Source organism: Erpetoichthys calabaricus, chromosome 1 (genome assembly GCF_900747795.2).
Source record: "Erpetoichthys calabaricus chromosome 1, fErpCal1.3, whole genome shotgun sequence".
Classification (NCBI taxonomy): Eukaryota; Metazoa; Chordata; class Cladistia; order Polypteriformes; family Polypteridae; genus Erpetoichthys; species Erpetoichthys calabaricus.
In genome coordinates, this window is record NC_041394.2 from 27,134,920 (window position 1) to 27,152,098 (window position 17,179).

A 17,179-nucleotide genomic window follows, 5' to 3' on the forward strand; every position below is an offset into this window, starting at 1 on the left:
GTCTGGTTTGGTGCTGCCTCTGGTCAGGCTAAGGGCAATCAATCTGCAGTGCATCATTAAAACCTGTGAAAAGATCTTAGGCTGTAACTTACCATAAATTGAAGTCCTATATGAGTCCATCATAAGGAAGTGGACCACAAAGATCATTGCTGATCCTACTCACCCACAGTATCACCTATTGCAAAGAGTTCCCTCTGGCAAACACCTTCATTTCCACATACTGTAGTTATTCTGCCTAATCAGGTCTGAGCTTCTACTCGGTATCTGTGTATACCTGCACACTGGACTACTTAGACATTTTAATCCTACTGTCTCTATATTTTGTTATTGCCCTTGTATGCTGCATCATATTTTATCTTCTTATATTTATCTTTTGCATTCTGTGTTGTCCTTGAATGTTGCACCAATAACATCAAGACAAATTCCTGGTACACATTAGTGTACCTGGTCAATAAAGTAAACTCTGATTGTATTTCCCATGACACCATATGGCTTACACTGCAGAGAAGTGGCATGCAAGAGTGTGTCGGGCATGGGCATAGGAGGACTCCTCTAAGGGCCGGGGAAAGGTACGCAATAACCTGCCACGACAAGGACTTTGTCCGGTTTTCTTCTTCCCTCACAGCTCTGAGAAGCCGCCCGGTAAGGGCACTTAACCCCACCCCTTCCGGAAGCTGCACTATAAAAGAAGCACCGACTAAGAAAAAGGCGTCTTTTGCCGGAAGACCCGAGCGGGCCGCACAGCGGAGCACGTGATTCTCAAAAGTCCTTTAGAAGGAGGAAATCCCTGATCGGGAATAGCGCATTGGTGCTGTTTTTCGTTATTTCTTTATTTTTGTTTGTTTCGTCTTGCAACGATTAAAAGGGACGACCCAGTTGGGGTCCCAACATTTCAACTGTTTCCAGTCTATCCGTCCACCACCTGGCCACAAGTGTCATCCATGAAGGAAATGACATGCACAAAAAAACTCATATAGCATTTTCCAGGGCCAATGTTGACAAAGGTGAGGTTAATTTGGACTCTACACTTTGGAACAATGAGACAAAGGTAAATCTTTTTGAAACTGATGACATCCAAACTGTATAGTGTCACAATGGCAAGGAGTACAATGTAAAATGTATGGTACCCACAGTAAAGCATGGTGGTGGCAGTGTTCTTTTGTGGGGTTGTATGAGTGCTGCTGGTGTTGGGTAATTGCACTTCATTGATGGCATCATGAAAACATAGATGTATTGCAAAATACTGAAGGAGAAGATGCTGCCATCTCTCTGTGCCCTGGGTTGACAGGCACTCTTTCAACATGATAATGACCCAAAACATACATCCAAGGCCACAGCTGCATTTCTGAGGAAATTCGATGAAAGTGATTTAGTGGCCAAGCATTTCAGCCAACCTCAACCCAATAGAACCCCTTTGGGGAGTTTTGAAATGACAGGTTGAACATCATTCTCCATCTAGTATCCATGCTCTGAAAGACCTCATTCTCCAAGAATGGAGATAGATAGACGTGGCAGTATGAATCGTCTTTGTATGCTGCATCATATTTTATCATTTTATATTTTATCTTCATGTATTTATCTTTGTTGTCCTTATATTTTACACCAATACTCTCAAGCCAAATTCCTAGTACACATGAGTGTACCTGGCCAATAAAGTGAATTTTGATGTCACCAGCTTGTTCATTCCATATCTAGAAGAATTGGTATGGTGGCCACAGAAAATATTAGATGTGGTGGAATTTGTTGTGGGGTGTATTCATTTTTGCAACACCTCATTTGAATAAAATTGATTATTTACTTATCCTAATGATGTTTTAGGGCGGAGTGGTGGCTCTAAGGCTAGAGATCTGCACTGGCAATTGGAGGGTTGCCGGTTCAAATCCCATAAATGCCAAAAATGACTCTACTTCGTTGGGCCCTTGAGCAAGGCCCATAACCTGCAATTGCTCTGTCCTGGGTATGACGTTAGTCTGCATCCAGCCCTGCATGTAGGGCATCCAACCTGCAGGGAAAACTTGGGGGTTGGTGGCAGAATGGGCACTCCAGCACCATAAAAAACCTCACACTGTTCCATTCCACCTGAACTTGTGTGGTGCTGAGGTGTCACCCACTGCACTCGGGTCTTAATCTGGGATCCTGAGGTGGTTTGTCGTGTGGTGGGTGCAGCAATGCTATGATACAGTGCAGGCTCACAACCTCTCTCTAATGATGTTGGTGACCACGCGTTTATATTTTTAATAAAACAAGAGCTTAATAAAAACTCAAAATTCTGCTAACTGATCAAATGTTCACTTAGAAATGAATACAAATGTTAGTTTTCAAAGGGGGTGTACTCATTTATGCTGAGCAGTATAGCTGAAATGAGATGTGTTTGATGTTGGCTTAAGCTTTCACTCCATCCTGTTATTATACATTGGGTCTACAGGTCCTATTACCATTGGTTCTGTGATCCAAAGATAAAACAGGGGGAAGTTGGAGGGATTTAGGATTTGACACCCCAATACATTTTATTATATTTGCATCTGATTGAAAGTAGAATGAAATAATGATTTTAAACACTCTTTAATGTGAAAGTGAAAACAGAACCCTAAATTAATTAACAGTATAAAACAAAATAATCAATTGCATAAGTTTTTACCCCCTTGAACCACCTTAATACCGCATTATGGTTTACAACAGAAAAACAAGCAAAAAACTTTGAATTTGTTCAACAAGAAAAATGTTCTTACATATGACAGAACATGTAAATACCAAAACATCAGCCTAAATACAGTAAGAGAGGCATTGTGGTGTCCTCTGTGCTACGGATGCAGATTTAGTACACGTCCTTCTTTGTGTGACATGTTTTGAGACAGTCACCAACACATAGCCTGATGATTCAATCAGGAGAGCAGACGCCTGTTCCTTCACATGCTTTTCTTATAATGTTTCTTCTGTTGCTTGCACATGAGAGGGTAGAAGGTGTGCCTGGTCTGTATGTTTGGCGCCACAAAGCTTAGTGACTTCCAGATTTCCCCTAAAATTAACTTTGATGGTTGTTACACTGTGAAAAGTGCTTAGGAGTGTTGTGTTTCAGCCAGGTCTAGGGCTGGGGTTCAAATTCATGTTTTAGGTCTGTTTTATTCATTTTTGATTCTTCTGTTTATGTTAGTGTTATTTTTTGTTGATTATTTGCATTATGTTTTTTTTTTTATTGCATCAATGTATGTAAGCTGCCTGCTTTATTTTCCATGTGTTTTGTGGGTGGTCCCAAAAGAGATGTTTTTAGACCACTCCATTTTGCCACATTTTGTAACGGACAATTTTTGTGAAGAATAAAACCTTTATATTGTTTGCCTGATTATCTAGCCAGGGATTGGCAGGATATATCCCCCTCTAGTGGATATTATTGGAGGTGCTTTTTCCAACGTTTTGGAACTTATGTGCCTTGGGACTACTAGTCTGTTACAAGGAGGCTAATGTCTTTGTTTTCCTTCTATTTGATCACAATCATTTTGCCTTTTTACCACACAGCTACTTGCACCACGGTGATGCTTCACACAATCAAATTCACCAGGCATGTCATGGCAGATTGGTCAAACAGTACTGCATACATCAATTTCACGCTCCATGCCAACATCTGATGATCAATGCAAATTGTCATAACTATTGCTTGATTCAACTAATGGTTCAGTTTCAATTTGTTTGAAAATTGGCTTTACATCTGCTTACTTACACGCCATTGTGTCTGTTGGTTGGCTCCACCCCACTCATGAATATTGACGAGTTACCATAGAGTGGCACAATACATTGAAATATTCATGATTTTTTTGCATTATGTTATTTTATTCACTAGATGGCAGCAGAATATTGTCCTGAGAGTTATTTGGACTTGACACTGTAAAAAAGACCATAACAGCAAGTCCCAGAGTCACACTCGGGGTTAACTGTTTTCATGTAGAATTTCAAGGAGGTTAGCATGACACCCCTAAATCTTCACTGGTGGAGCCAATTGGTTTTAGAAATCTCAGAATAAGTTCAGTGGAAATTACCAGTTTGGATTTTAATTGCTGCGGTGGGTTGGCACCCTGCCTGGGATTGGTTCCTGCATTGTGCCCTGTGTTGGCTGGGATTGGCTCCAGCAGACCCCCATGACCCTGTGTTCGGATTCAGAGGGTTGGAAAATGGATGGATGGATGGATTTTAATTGATTCTCATACGGTGGGCGGCATGGTGGTGCAGTGGTAGCACTGCTGCCTCGCAGTAAGGTTTGCTTCCTGGGTCCTCCCTACGTGGAGTTTGCATGTTCTCTCCGTGTCTGCGTGGGTTTCCTTTGGGTGCTTCGGTTTACTCCCACAGTCCAAAGACATGCAGGTGAGCTGCATTGGCGATCCTAAATTGTCCCTGTGTGTGTGTGTGTGTGTGTGTGCCCTGTGGTGGGCTGGCGCCCTGCCCAGGAGTTGTTCCAGCCTTGTGCTCTGTGCTGGCTGGGATTGGCTCCAGCAGACCCCCGTGACCCTGTGTTAGGATATAACAGGTTGGATGATGACTGACTGACTGAATGATTCCCATACGAATGCATGTCAATGTGGAAGGGACAACCTGTGGTGAGTTAGTATGGTGGGTTAACCTGTGAAACGAAAACAAAATAACACTCCAGGCAAGTCCATGAAAACAGCAAGTCAGGAGATGGAGACAAAAAAATATCCAAATCGGTGAATATACAGAAAAATCAATCATTAAGGAATGAAAAGCTTATGGCACAACTGTAGATCTGCTAGAGCAGGCCATCCACAAAAACGTAGTGATTGTACAAGAAAAAGATGAATCAGAGACCTAGGAGAACTCTGAAGGAGTTACAAGCTACAGAGGCAGAGATTGGTGGGACTGTGCTGACAACTGGTACCTGGGTACTTCACTGATCGCAGCTTTGTGGGAGAGTAGCAAAGAGAAAAAAACAAAAGGTGCATTTTATCAGATGTCACACTGGAGACTCTAAAGTCACCTGGAAGAAGGTTCTATGGTCTGATGAGACCAAAATAGAAATTTGGCCATCATAATAAACACCATGTTTGATCCCTACACACTTTTCTTGCCATGAAACATGATGGTGGTAACATCATGATTTGGAGATGGTTCTCTGCAGCAGGCCATGGGAGGCTTTTTAATGAAAAACAAAATGTAGTAAAATGCAAGAAATCCAGGAGGAAAATCTGATGGAGTGTGCAAGAAACCTGCACCTTGGGAAGAGATTTGTTTTACATGAAGACAACAACCCCAAATATAAATCCAAAGCTACACAGAAATGGCTTAGAAACAACAATGTGAATGTCCTGGAGTGGCCAAGTCAGTGTTCAGATCTCACTCCAGTTGAGAATTTATGGATATACTTGATAAAGGCCTGTTAAGTGACAATCAACTTGACACTTGACAAAGCTTGAGCAGTTTGGCACAGAAAAATGGAAGAAAATTGGCATTGTACAGATGAGCAAAGCTAATAGAAAGAGAGACCTGTGCACACAGACTGAAGGCTGTCATGGCTGCCAAAAATGTATCTACTAAATACTGACCTGAAGGCGTGAATACTTATGTCATCTTACATATGTAATTAATTTAGACCACTGTGAAGAGATCAGATTTCACTTTGACATTAAAGAGTGTTTCTGCTAATCAGAATCAAAAATGTCAAATTCAGTCCCCTGGAATTCAATGTTGTATAATAATAAAGTGTGAACACGTCCAAGGGGGTGAATTCTTTTAATTAGCCACTGCATGTCAGAAGGGCAGGTTAAAAATGTGACGCTGACCATCGTGGATCCATCGCCTGACCAAGTGCACAGCTGCCTATCTCTGCTTTGTGTTGGTGCCAGATGAACGTCTTATCCGCTCCGTTGAAGATCTCTCTCCGAGTGAGATTAGGGTTAAAGAAAGAGGATCAGGCGATTTCCAGTACTTGTTCCCAAGGAAAGCGACTGTTGGATAAAATTGATGGGAAGAGCAGAGATTTCCAGGAGGAGGAAGGTGCAAGGTAGAACAGGAATGTTAAATGACAGAATAGAAGGCAGGAAGATAGATATGGGGGACAGTCCCAAAACATAAGACTAAATGTGCCTGGGACATTTAAGGGACAAAAGTGACAAATGGAATCAGCAGCTAAATACAAGGGATAAGGTCTCAAATTTGAAGGTTGTACAAATTTGAATTGAACATACTGGAGTTCAGGGTTTGTTTTCAGGGATGTTTTCCATGCCATGAGTTTGCATGTTCTACCTGTGTTCTTGTGGGGTTCCTCTCACAGTTCAAAGACATGCAGGTTAGGTGGATCAATGATGCTAAATTGACCCTAATGTGTGTGTGTGTGTGCTCACCCTGCATTGAAATGACCACCTGTCCATTGGATTGTTCCTGAAGTGCACTCGATACTGGCTGGGATAGGCTCCAGCTCCCTCATGACCCTGCTCAGGATAAGCGAGTTCTGAAAAAGGATGGATGGATCATTTGGATTCATGGAGGACATAGAGATGTAATAGAGGACAGATTTCCAAGATATGGGAGGAAAGATTTGAGGTCACACTATTGCTAGAAGCCTACCAGATGCTTTCTGTAGAACTGCATATAAGAACGCTACTGGTTTTAAGTTTGGAAACAATAAACATGAAAATTATAGAGTTGGTGGAAGGGAAGTGGAGAGCGTGATGAGACATTTGGCCTCGAGGACTGACCAGAGTTGGAGACAGAAGGAAAAAGAAGAAGGAGGAACCGAGTATCTGGACCTCTGGGACTGGAATATTACATATTTGGGGTCATTGTCACCAAGTGTCTCAATGCCTTTATCTGCCCAGGGAGAAAAAAGGGTTTGTTTGCCACCAATATGAAGAGCATTATCATGGGAGGTAGGAAGGTATGTATACAGTAGTCATGAAAGAGTTGAGGAGCATACGACACTAAAGGGCTTAAGTTAAATGAATGTGATTTTAATTTCAGAGGATAGTCTGGGATAGTTAGACAATATTAAGTTCAGTGAGAAACCTGGTGACAGGGAGGGGTTAACTAGCTCTATACTACCTGAAGAGTAACTGCCAAGTGCTGTCCATATCTCATCATATGCAGGGTGTCCACAGACAGATTCCAATGATATAGAAAGTAATACTCGTCACAGCACTTGAATCCAGTCTGAGTCCTGGCTAGATCCACCACAGTGTAGATTACTTCTTAACCAGATATGTCTGTTTATGTACATACATTTTGTCTAGGTTGTGTCTTTACCTTTTGCCAAGCCTGCAAGTATTGAAAAGATTAATAATATATGAATTAACTGGAACAGAAAACTGAACAGAGTTTCAATATTCCTCTCATTACTCCCCTGCTCTTCCTTCTTCTGTGCAGAAGCTTATTAGTTTACTAAATTGCTATTGACCCTTTATTTCCTGGGTCTGCATGCCAGTGTGCTTTGTGGTGGACAGGCCAGATACTGATACATGAAATGCACTGAAGAATGATCCCATTGAACAAGCATCTGTGAAGTGTGGAAAACAAATACGCACATCCACAATGCACTTCGGCGCCTGTGCAGTGCCTCCACAAATTTTAGGACTTGACTACTTAACAAAACTCTGCTTACGTCACCATGGAAACTAGCGGGGATGAGATGGGCCCCTTTGCCAAGCTTGGCCGAGCTATTCACTTGTTACGGAGTTTGGTTCTATGAAAGGGGATCACGTCCTGTTCCCTGTGCTGAAGTTGTCAAAGAGAATTTGTATCTTAATCAGCATATGAAGCAAACCTTCATGTCTTCTGAAACCATTTGGTAAAGAGCAACACTCTGCTTAGCCTCACAACAACCTCATGACTGTCGTGTTCAAATTATTATTAATGTGTTTAATATCATTATTGTGACGGTGAGCAAGAAAGTGTGTACGCAAGGCAGAGGGAATTATGTTATTATTATTAGTAATATTAGTAAATTTACTAGCATCCTCTTTGACCTTTATAATTATGGAGGTAATTATAATTAAAGCACTTTGAATTGTGCTCAGTGAGTGGAATGTTCTATACAAATACATACAAATACAAATACATACAAATAAGACACTGGTTAAAATGAAAGCCTGCAGGCTTTACAGGACCTGAGTAGAAGGTAACTGAAGTCAGCTGATGAGGACTGATAACCTGCAGTGCAATGGCACAAACATTCCTTTATATCTACAGTGCATTTGGTAACAGGAAGTTGATCCCTATATATAAAAAACAAAACTGTATTATATCTTTTCACTCTGCAACTCCTGAAATGAAGCACATTCCACTAAAGTAAATAACTTCTACCAAATACTCTGCTCAAGAAGCATAATAACTATGTAAATGTGTAATTTGGCACATCTATAATACCGCCTTTTCATTACAATATGAAAAAGATTTAACTAATTGTCTTTGTGAGGGACACTGGTAACGTGTAGAGGTAGGTAGACCAATCAATTCCATCCTGTCCCAAGCAGTAGTCTCAAGGTGCTTCTGGGAAATCAAAAGAAATTTTTAGGCAAACCAACAGAGAGATACAGTATAATTCCCCCCACAATTTCCTAGGTCAGCCCTTTGTTCTCTCCCTGTGGGCCATCCTTAAAAAACATCCAGTGGGAAGACCAATTTGAATTTCCCCTTAGGATTAATAAAGTCTATCTATCTATCTATCTATCTATCTATCTATCTATCTATCTATCTATCTATCTATCTATCTATCTATCTATCTATCTATCTATCTATCTATCTATCTATCTGTCTGTCTGTCTATCTATCTATCTGTCTGTCTGTCTGTCTGTCTGTCTGTCTGTCTGTCTGTCTGTCTGTCTGTCTGTCTGTCTGTTGTCATGCATGCATGCCACAGGGTCACCTTCCAGGTTCACATAAAGCAAGTGCTATCACCCTGTGATGAGAGGGGGAGCAGTCACTAGCAGTCTTACCATCTTATTCCCTCACAGCCTCGAGAAACCACCCCTTGAGGGCAACAAAGGCAAGGAAGCCCCACCTCTTCCAGTCTATCTGGTATAAAAGGAAGACACTCCTGGAAGGTGGCATTTCATTTTAGAGCTGACCATGATATTGTGCAGATCGACACTAGTGCGTGCTGTCAACCGATGGGTAAAGGTAAGCTGTCCCTCACAAACAGCGCACTCAAGCGCATCCTTTTCTTTGTTTTTCTTTATTTGCGATTCAAATTAACACTAGCATTCCTAAAGCTTATGATTTTTATCGTTGCCCCTGACCTCCTTACATTTTACTAACATACACCAAGAAACTCGTAGCTCCTTATCATGTCGCTAAAAGCCCACTTTTGTTTTGCAAATGTGTGGATTAGCAGAACACAGCCTGCTACAACCCCTACCCCCTATTCAGTCAGATGAAGGCATAGCCCTGCTGCAGTACTCACAGTTCAAATCTGTGTTGAAGTGTTTATCTGGCGATGTGTTTGTAAGAACTTATGTACTGCAGGTAAAGAAATACTATGATTTGAAATACATACAATTCATCTGTATTCCGTGTCTACAATCATCCGTGTAAATACAAAATGACAGAGGAAATGCGAGGCAAGAAATGCATTTTTTCTTGGCGTATGTCAGGAACATTTATGGAGATCAGGGGCAATGAAAACAATCGTAAGCTTCAGAGATTCTAGTGCTAAACAGGGTTTTACGTTAGGTTGACACACCTAGCATTTTGCTTTTCCTTGCCCTTTCACTTGCCCCACTACACAATCTATCTATCTATCTATCTATCTATCTATCTATCTATCTATCTATCTATCTATCTATCTATCTATCTATCTATCTATCTATCTATCTATCTATCTATCTATCTATCTATCTATCTATCTATCTATCTATCTATCTATCTATCTATCTATCTATCTATCTATCTATCTATCTATTGTGGCGGATGGCCGGAGTCCATGACCATGACCAGCCAGGACGCCCCTTCGTTATATGCTCGGGGTGAGCAGCCATGGACAGTGCAATACCTCCCGCTGGACACTAGATGGCTGCCCCCCTGGGTTGGAGTGGTGCCTCTGTTTCCCGTTTCCTCCATTTCCCATTGGATCCTCTCAGTTCAGGGGTTTTACTAAAACAGTTTGCACAAGAGTAGGCTATTCAGCCGAATATAGCTCATCAATCATATTCACTTAATTTCTCAGAATCTCTCTGTGTTGAAGAGAATCAAAAGCCCTCTGAGAAGCACAATGACGCAAGAACATCTTGAGGCGTTCATGTTGATAAAGAGTTCGGTAAAGAAAAGTATCCGAGCCAAACTTGACACTAACAGTATTGTTGATAATGTGGCTGCTAAAAGCAGCAAACAGCGTAAACTACTAGCCTAATAGGGTACTGGCACTTGGACATGACATTGACATTTGACATGTACTGTAATAACGTGTAAGATGTGTTGATAAATTTTTATTTTTCATTAAATTTTATTTCTAAGCATGTCGTCAAATTTTAAGTTGTGTCTAAACCAGTGTACAGATTAAGTTTGGCAACAGTTTAGACAGAGTTCATATCATAGGCTCATAGCAAGTAGTGGTACAGAAAATTACAATGAATAATGGGCCGAGGTGGTCAACCTCATCACTTCACTCGTTGAAGGATGCCCGGGCCGGTTTTGAGACCCAGTCCACTCCTGGTAGTGAATTAAGGGACTGAATACTTCTATGAATGAGTGATTTCTGTTTTTGATTTTTAATAAATTTGCAAACCTTTCTCAGAACATGTTTTTGCTTTGTCATTATGGGTTATTGAGTGTAGATTGATGGGCAAAAATGGAAAATGTATTGTAATTTAAAATTACATCTACAAAACAGTAAATTGTTCAGAAGGTATCTGTGCTAAGAAAGGCTTTTGTACAGTGTAACTTGCACTCTGGTTTCTTTTAGGGACAATTCCAGCTTTAAGCTTTTAATATTTATAATTTTTAAAACCAATGCCAACAGCAGACAAACCACCGCTCAAAAGCAAATGCATTTAGGAGTTTCAAAGAAAGGGTCTTGTGAATTATGAGGTCAATCCAAAGCTCAAATGCAGTTGTGGTGTTGTGTTTTATGGTAAATTCACACCATATACTGAACTCATATTGCAAATATGGAGAAAATCAACAGACTGGCCACATCAGATTTTTTCATCTTTAGTGCTGGGCAAAGGGATACGCCATTCTGGCCAAGTAAAAAAAATATAAAAATAAAATCTAATTACAAAGGTCAAGTGAGGTAATAGGTTATTTGCATTCATTTGAGACGTCGGTCGTATAAGTCAAATGCAGAAAACACACGCTCTTGATCCAAGAGATTACGATATGCTAATGCCCACCTGAGAGAGAACCACGGAGCACATGGCCTTTTTTTTCTATGTATTATGCCTACGTGACCACACGGTAATACCTGAACTATTCCAAAGCGACGATTGCACTGTTTTGTGTTTTTTATATCTCACACCCTCATACACCTTTATTGTAAGAGCATCCCTTATCTACAATGAAGAAAATATGAAGGTGGTTTTACATTAAAAGTTATTGAAGTGGCAAAAGAAATTGGTAACTGCGCTGCTGCAACAAAATTCGATGTGTCTGAGAAACTGATGTGAGATTGGAGGAGGCAAGAAGACGTAAAAAAAAAAAATTAAGTGTCGTATAAGTCAGGGTCTGATTTTATGATCAATGTTTTGGGTTTCAAGACCTGACTTATACGTGAATATATACGGTACATGTGCAGGCATACTCAGACACACATCAGTATCCTAAAGTCTTTGTAACTATAACAGCAGCTGTCCTGCAGGAGAAACACTAACCAGTTCCAACATATTTCACAAATAGGCACATTTTCAAATGACGCCTACGCCTGAGTATATTAGGTGCAGTTCAAACAGCCAAGGGGACATCATCCCACAGCTTTGGACCAAGAATGGAGATGCATTGACCTGTTTTGTTACACATTGAGGGATGGTCAGCAGGCAGGCAGAGGCAGAACGGAGACTTCATGAAGGGACGTAAGGAAAGATCCCAGATTGGAGATACTGAGGAGCAGAGCCAATTAGAGAACTGTAGGTTCAGACAAGGAGTTTTGAATGGGATCCTTGCAACAACAGGAAGCCACTGTAGAGACCAAAGCAAAGGTGCGGAAGGACTGAAACAAGAACAGAGAGGACCATTTGAGGTGGCAGGGTTCTGATAGCAATTGTTGGAAGAAACACCTGGATAGAATTGCAGTAGTCTGGCAGACTACTCAATCAGCTGCTGGCTTGCTGCTGCTGGCATGCTGCTTGATCTGCATCTTGTGAGGCACTTAGAACATTTAAAAGCCTGTACAGCAGCTGTCCTACTCTTTGTCTTTTATTTCCTGCCCCGGGCATGGTTAAATCTCTTGGGACAAAGTCTCGTCTCGCAGGACGTGAGTTCCTGATATTTTTTAGTTTATAATTTAAAAACGGAATAAGAATCTGAAAATCTAACAACATCACATTAAAGTTTGATAAATTCTGAAAAGAATGATACCAAACATATATGTGTAGGTTTTAAAATAAGCCTAAGTTAAAGTGTGCCAAAAAATGTGGCATAAAAACTTCACTATTGCACTTTTAGGCTTAGGATTTTATATATATAGAGTAGATATATTATTATTATTTTACTATTATTTTTATTATTCTCTGTCTCTCTCTCTCTCTCTCTCTCTCTCTCTCTATATATATATATATATATATATATATATATATATATATATATATATGTACACTATTTTTCATTTAATGTGGATGTCTGTTTTTGTGTAACCTGATTCAGCTGTTCCTTTTGCAGTTTTGCACCATATGATCCATGGTAAATCCAGCAATGGAAAATGTCTGTGGTGCCCCCCTTCCTTTGATCCCCCAAGCATGGGCTAATTTTGCTTAATGGTTACTCCAGCCCTGGTGCAGGTACAAGACAATGTCTATAAAAGGTTAAGTTTAAGGTGATGAGCAGTCATCCGGGATAAAATGGCAGGGGCTCAGCTGGAGAACTGCACTAAAGCCTGTGGGCTGTCAGAGGGACATGAGATGAAGATCTGTGCATCATCAGCATAGGAGTGGTAACAGAAGCCATGAGAAGAAATGACATTGCCTAAGGAACAAATGCAGAGAGAAAACAGAAGTGGACACCACAGATGATCCTTGAGACACACCAATGGAAAGTTTAAGTGGAGAAGGCAAGAACTTAGATCAGTAGACACCAAAGGATCTGTCAAAAAGGTAGGACTTGAACCAGTCCAAAGCAGAAGCTCTAATTCTGAGTTTATCAAAAGAAGATTGAGGGAGGAAGTGGTAAATTGTAACAAAAGCTGATGAAAGGTCAAGGAGAATAAGGACAGAGGATAGAAAAGCAGCTCAAGAAGATCTAAGAACATTTATGAATGAAAGCAGTGCAGTCTCGGTAGGATGACCCTTGTGAATAAACAGCATTGAAGCTGATGTAGTAGATTGTTGTCAGAGCTGTAAGAGGTGAGTTGTTTGTGCACCATGCGTTCTAGAATCCTGGAGAGGAAAGGCTGATGGGAGACCGGACAGATATTATTTATTCAACAGGATTTGTAAAAAGGCAAACAAAACCAGCCAGAGATCCAAAAACCAAAAGTATTCAGACCCCTTCGCTTTCTGCACACTTGACTCTGTTTTAGATTTCATTTTAAATGGATATATTTCCCATATTTGCCCATCAGTCTACACCCAATAATCCATAATGACAAAATGAGATTGCAGATTTACTAAAGATCAAAAACAGAAGTCTCAAACTTATATGATAATCGGCATAAGGCTACATGTCAGCATTCCCATTCTCATATTCACTGGCTCTCCTCTTCAAACCTCCTTACCACCTCAACCTACTTTCCTGTACTTTCTTAGCTCTCCCATTTTTGTTGTACCTCTAATTGTCTGATCTAAAGAAAACATGCTGGAAAGCTGAGCGTAAATGGTGAAAAACTAAACTGATTATCCACTATGAGATATTGAAGGCAAAAATAACAGAATACAACAACATAGTCCGTCTTGAGAGGCTGTGTTACTTCTCTAGAATTATAAATAACAATGCTAGTAATCCCAGAGTCTTATTCTCTACAATTGATCGTCTGCTAAACCCAGGTCACTCAATGAAATGCCTCCAAAAAACGTCCACTGAAACTTGTGAGGCTTTTGCTGTATTTTGTAATCACAAAATTAATGATCTCAGAAATAATATAGTACATCTCCCCAATATTGATCCTCTTAAACCCTGGTACTCCATTTTAAACAAATTAAATTCCTTCACCAGGATAGATTTACCAGATTTATATAAAATAATTTCTCAACTGAGACGCTCTACCTACGTCCTTGACCTAATACCAACAAGTTTTTTCAAAGAAGTATCTAGCGTGCTAATTGATAGTATTCTTGACATAGTAAACTCATCATTAGATACGAGGGTCTTCCCAGACTGTCTTAAGACTGCTGTAGTTAAACTACTGCTCAAGAAAAATAATCTCAATTCCTCTACTTTTGAAAAATTTATACCGATTTCTAACCTGCCTTTCTTAAGTAAAATTGAATTTACAATGATGTCTTTATGTTATGGGAGACTCTGTGACTCGGTGTTTACTGGATGTTGAAACTGTTCTTTATACAGCTTCCAGCTTCCAAAATTCTGCTGCAAGACAAGAACAAGAAAATATGAACACATAGCTCCAGTTTTTAAATCCTTACACTGGCTCCTTGTTAAGTTTAGGGCAGATTTCAAAATCCTCTTTTTTTAACATATAAAGCCTTAAATGGCCAATGTCCAGCTTACTTATCTGAACTTATCATGACTTACAAACCAGAGCGCACTTTAAGATGTCAAGATGGCGGTCTGCTTAAAATTCCAAAGATTAATAAAATAACAGTGGGAGGTCGAGCTTTTAGTTACAGGGCCCCTAAACTGTGTTATGGTCTGCCTGTTACTATAAGAGATGCCCCTTCGGTCTCAGCTTTTAAATCCCTGCTGAAGACTCACTACTTCAGTTTAGCATATCCTGACTAGAGCTGCTGATTAACTGTACAGACTGCATCTCTGTTGTTGGTTATTAGCACTAAAACATAAGTAACATGATAGTTAGAATTTGTTATTAACCTTCACCTGTTCTGTTTCTCTTCTTGGTTCTCAAATGTGGCACTTGGTGCCACTGCCCACCTGCCAAGTTGTTCTGCCTGCCTAAGGAAAAGTCATCCCTGATGTAAGATCACAGGAATCATCGGGTAGAGGGGTCCTTTCATCGGATTGGCTGGCCCAGCGCTGGCTCATCTTGGAATGGCCAACGGGGGAGGGAACTTGATGGCTGAGGTCTCCAGGACTCTAAACAAATCCAAATCATATTATGGGATATCATCTACTGTTAAATTCTGCCCCGTACTTGTAATATTTTTATTTTTATATTGTATTGAGGATTACTTGTGTTCTGTCCTGTGTATTGTACTGTATTGTATTGACCCCCTTCTTTTTGACACCCACTGCACGCCTAACCTACCTGGAAAGGGGTCTCTCTTTTAACCGCCTTTCTCAAGGTTTCTTCCATTTTTTTCCCTACTAGGGTATTTTTTTTTCGAGTTTTTCTTTGTCTTTTTAGAGAGTCAAGGCTGGGGGGCTATCAAGAGGCAGGGCCTGTTAAAGCCCATTGTGGCACTTCTTTTGTGATTTTGGGCTATACAAAAATAAATTGTATTGTATTGCACTCTGAAATGACTGGTGACACACTCCCCCTGGGCAGGGGTCACCTCTTAGTGCCCTCTCTTCACCACAGACACAAACATGACACATGTCTACCATGTTCAGATTGTTTTCTTAAGCTGGAGTGATTCTTCAGAATGATCCAGGCTACTCCATTACTTCCTTCTAAAGATCTGATGAATTTGTGTTGATCTTGAGGAGTCGGTAGACCTATTACATTGTGGTTAAGCTACAGGAACCAAGAGAACTTGTTTATTTCTTTTGTCCTATTGCTTAAACCAAGGGTCTCCAACTCCAGTCCTGGAGAGCTACTGTGGCTTCAGGTTTTCATTCTAACCCTTTTCTTAATTAGTGACCAGACTTTACTGGTAATTAACTCTTTGCCTTCATTTTAATTGATGCACATCTTAAGCCTCAGGCCCCTTAATTATTTCTTTTTTACTTGATTAGCAACCAAACAATATTAAGACACAAAATGTACCAACACATTAACAACAACCTGCGTCCATCACACAATAACTGAAAATAAGGAAAGGTGAAGGCCTCCTCAGAAATATCGATCTGCTCAGGTCCACAAAGCATTTTGACAGCTCTCTTAAAAAAGAAAATCAACAGTTTTGGAAATGTCTGCTATGGCAGAATGAGCGCTTTGGAATTAAATAATGGGTTTAATTAGCAATGAGAATTGGCTTCAAATTAAGAAACTGATTTAAGTGAAGTTGGTTGGAGTTTGAGGCCCCAACTTAGTTGGTCATCTGTTGGCTCACTTCACATCAAATTTATGTTTAGTGCCGTTTAAGGAAAAAAGTGGTCAGAGTCTCAAAAAAAGTCAATTAACTTAAAGGGAAATAGTTAATTAGTAGCAAAAACGGGTCACTAATTAAGAAAAGAGTTAGAATGAAAACTTACAGCCACAGTAGCTCTCCATGGGCCTCATGCATAACGCTGTGCGTAGAATTTGCACTATAACATGACGTAAGCACAAAAGCCGAAATCCAGATGCAGGAATCTGTGTATTTGCCAACTTCTGCGTTCTTCTGCTACATAAATCCCGCTCGGCATGGAAATAAACACATGCGCTTGCTGTCCCGCCCCAACTCCTCTCAGAATTACGCCTCTTTGAATATGCAAATCAATATAAATAGCCCTTAAGCCCAGCGTTCTGTGAAAATACAATGGCAAAAGTACAAGGAAAAATAGAAGAATTTCAGCGAATACCAAATAGAGGCAAAGAAAAACGTACTATTTGTTGGTTTAAACGGTTATATAAGCAACAAAGGAAGTTGATCGAGTGACATAGCATGTCGGAGAAACTCAAAAGCTCAAGTTCACAAAGTCGCACAGTGCCTGAAATTAAAAAGTTGTCACATATCAAAGTCGGCATGAAAAGGCGACTCGCAGCCCACCGTCTGAGTGTCATATGAAAGCTTATTAGAGTACAGTGAAAAAAAGCACG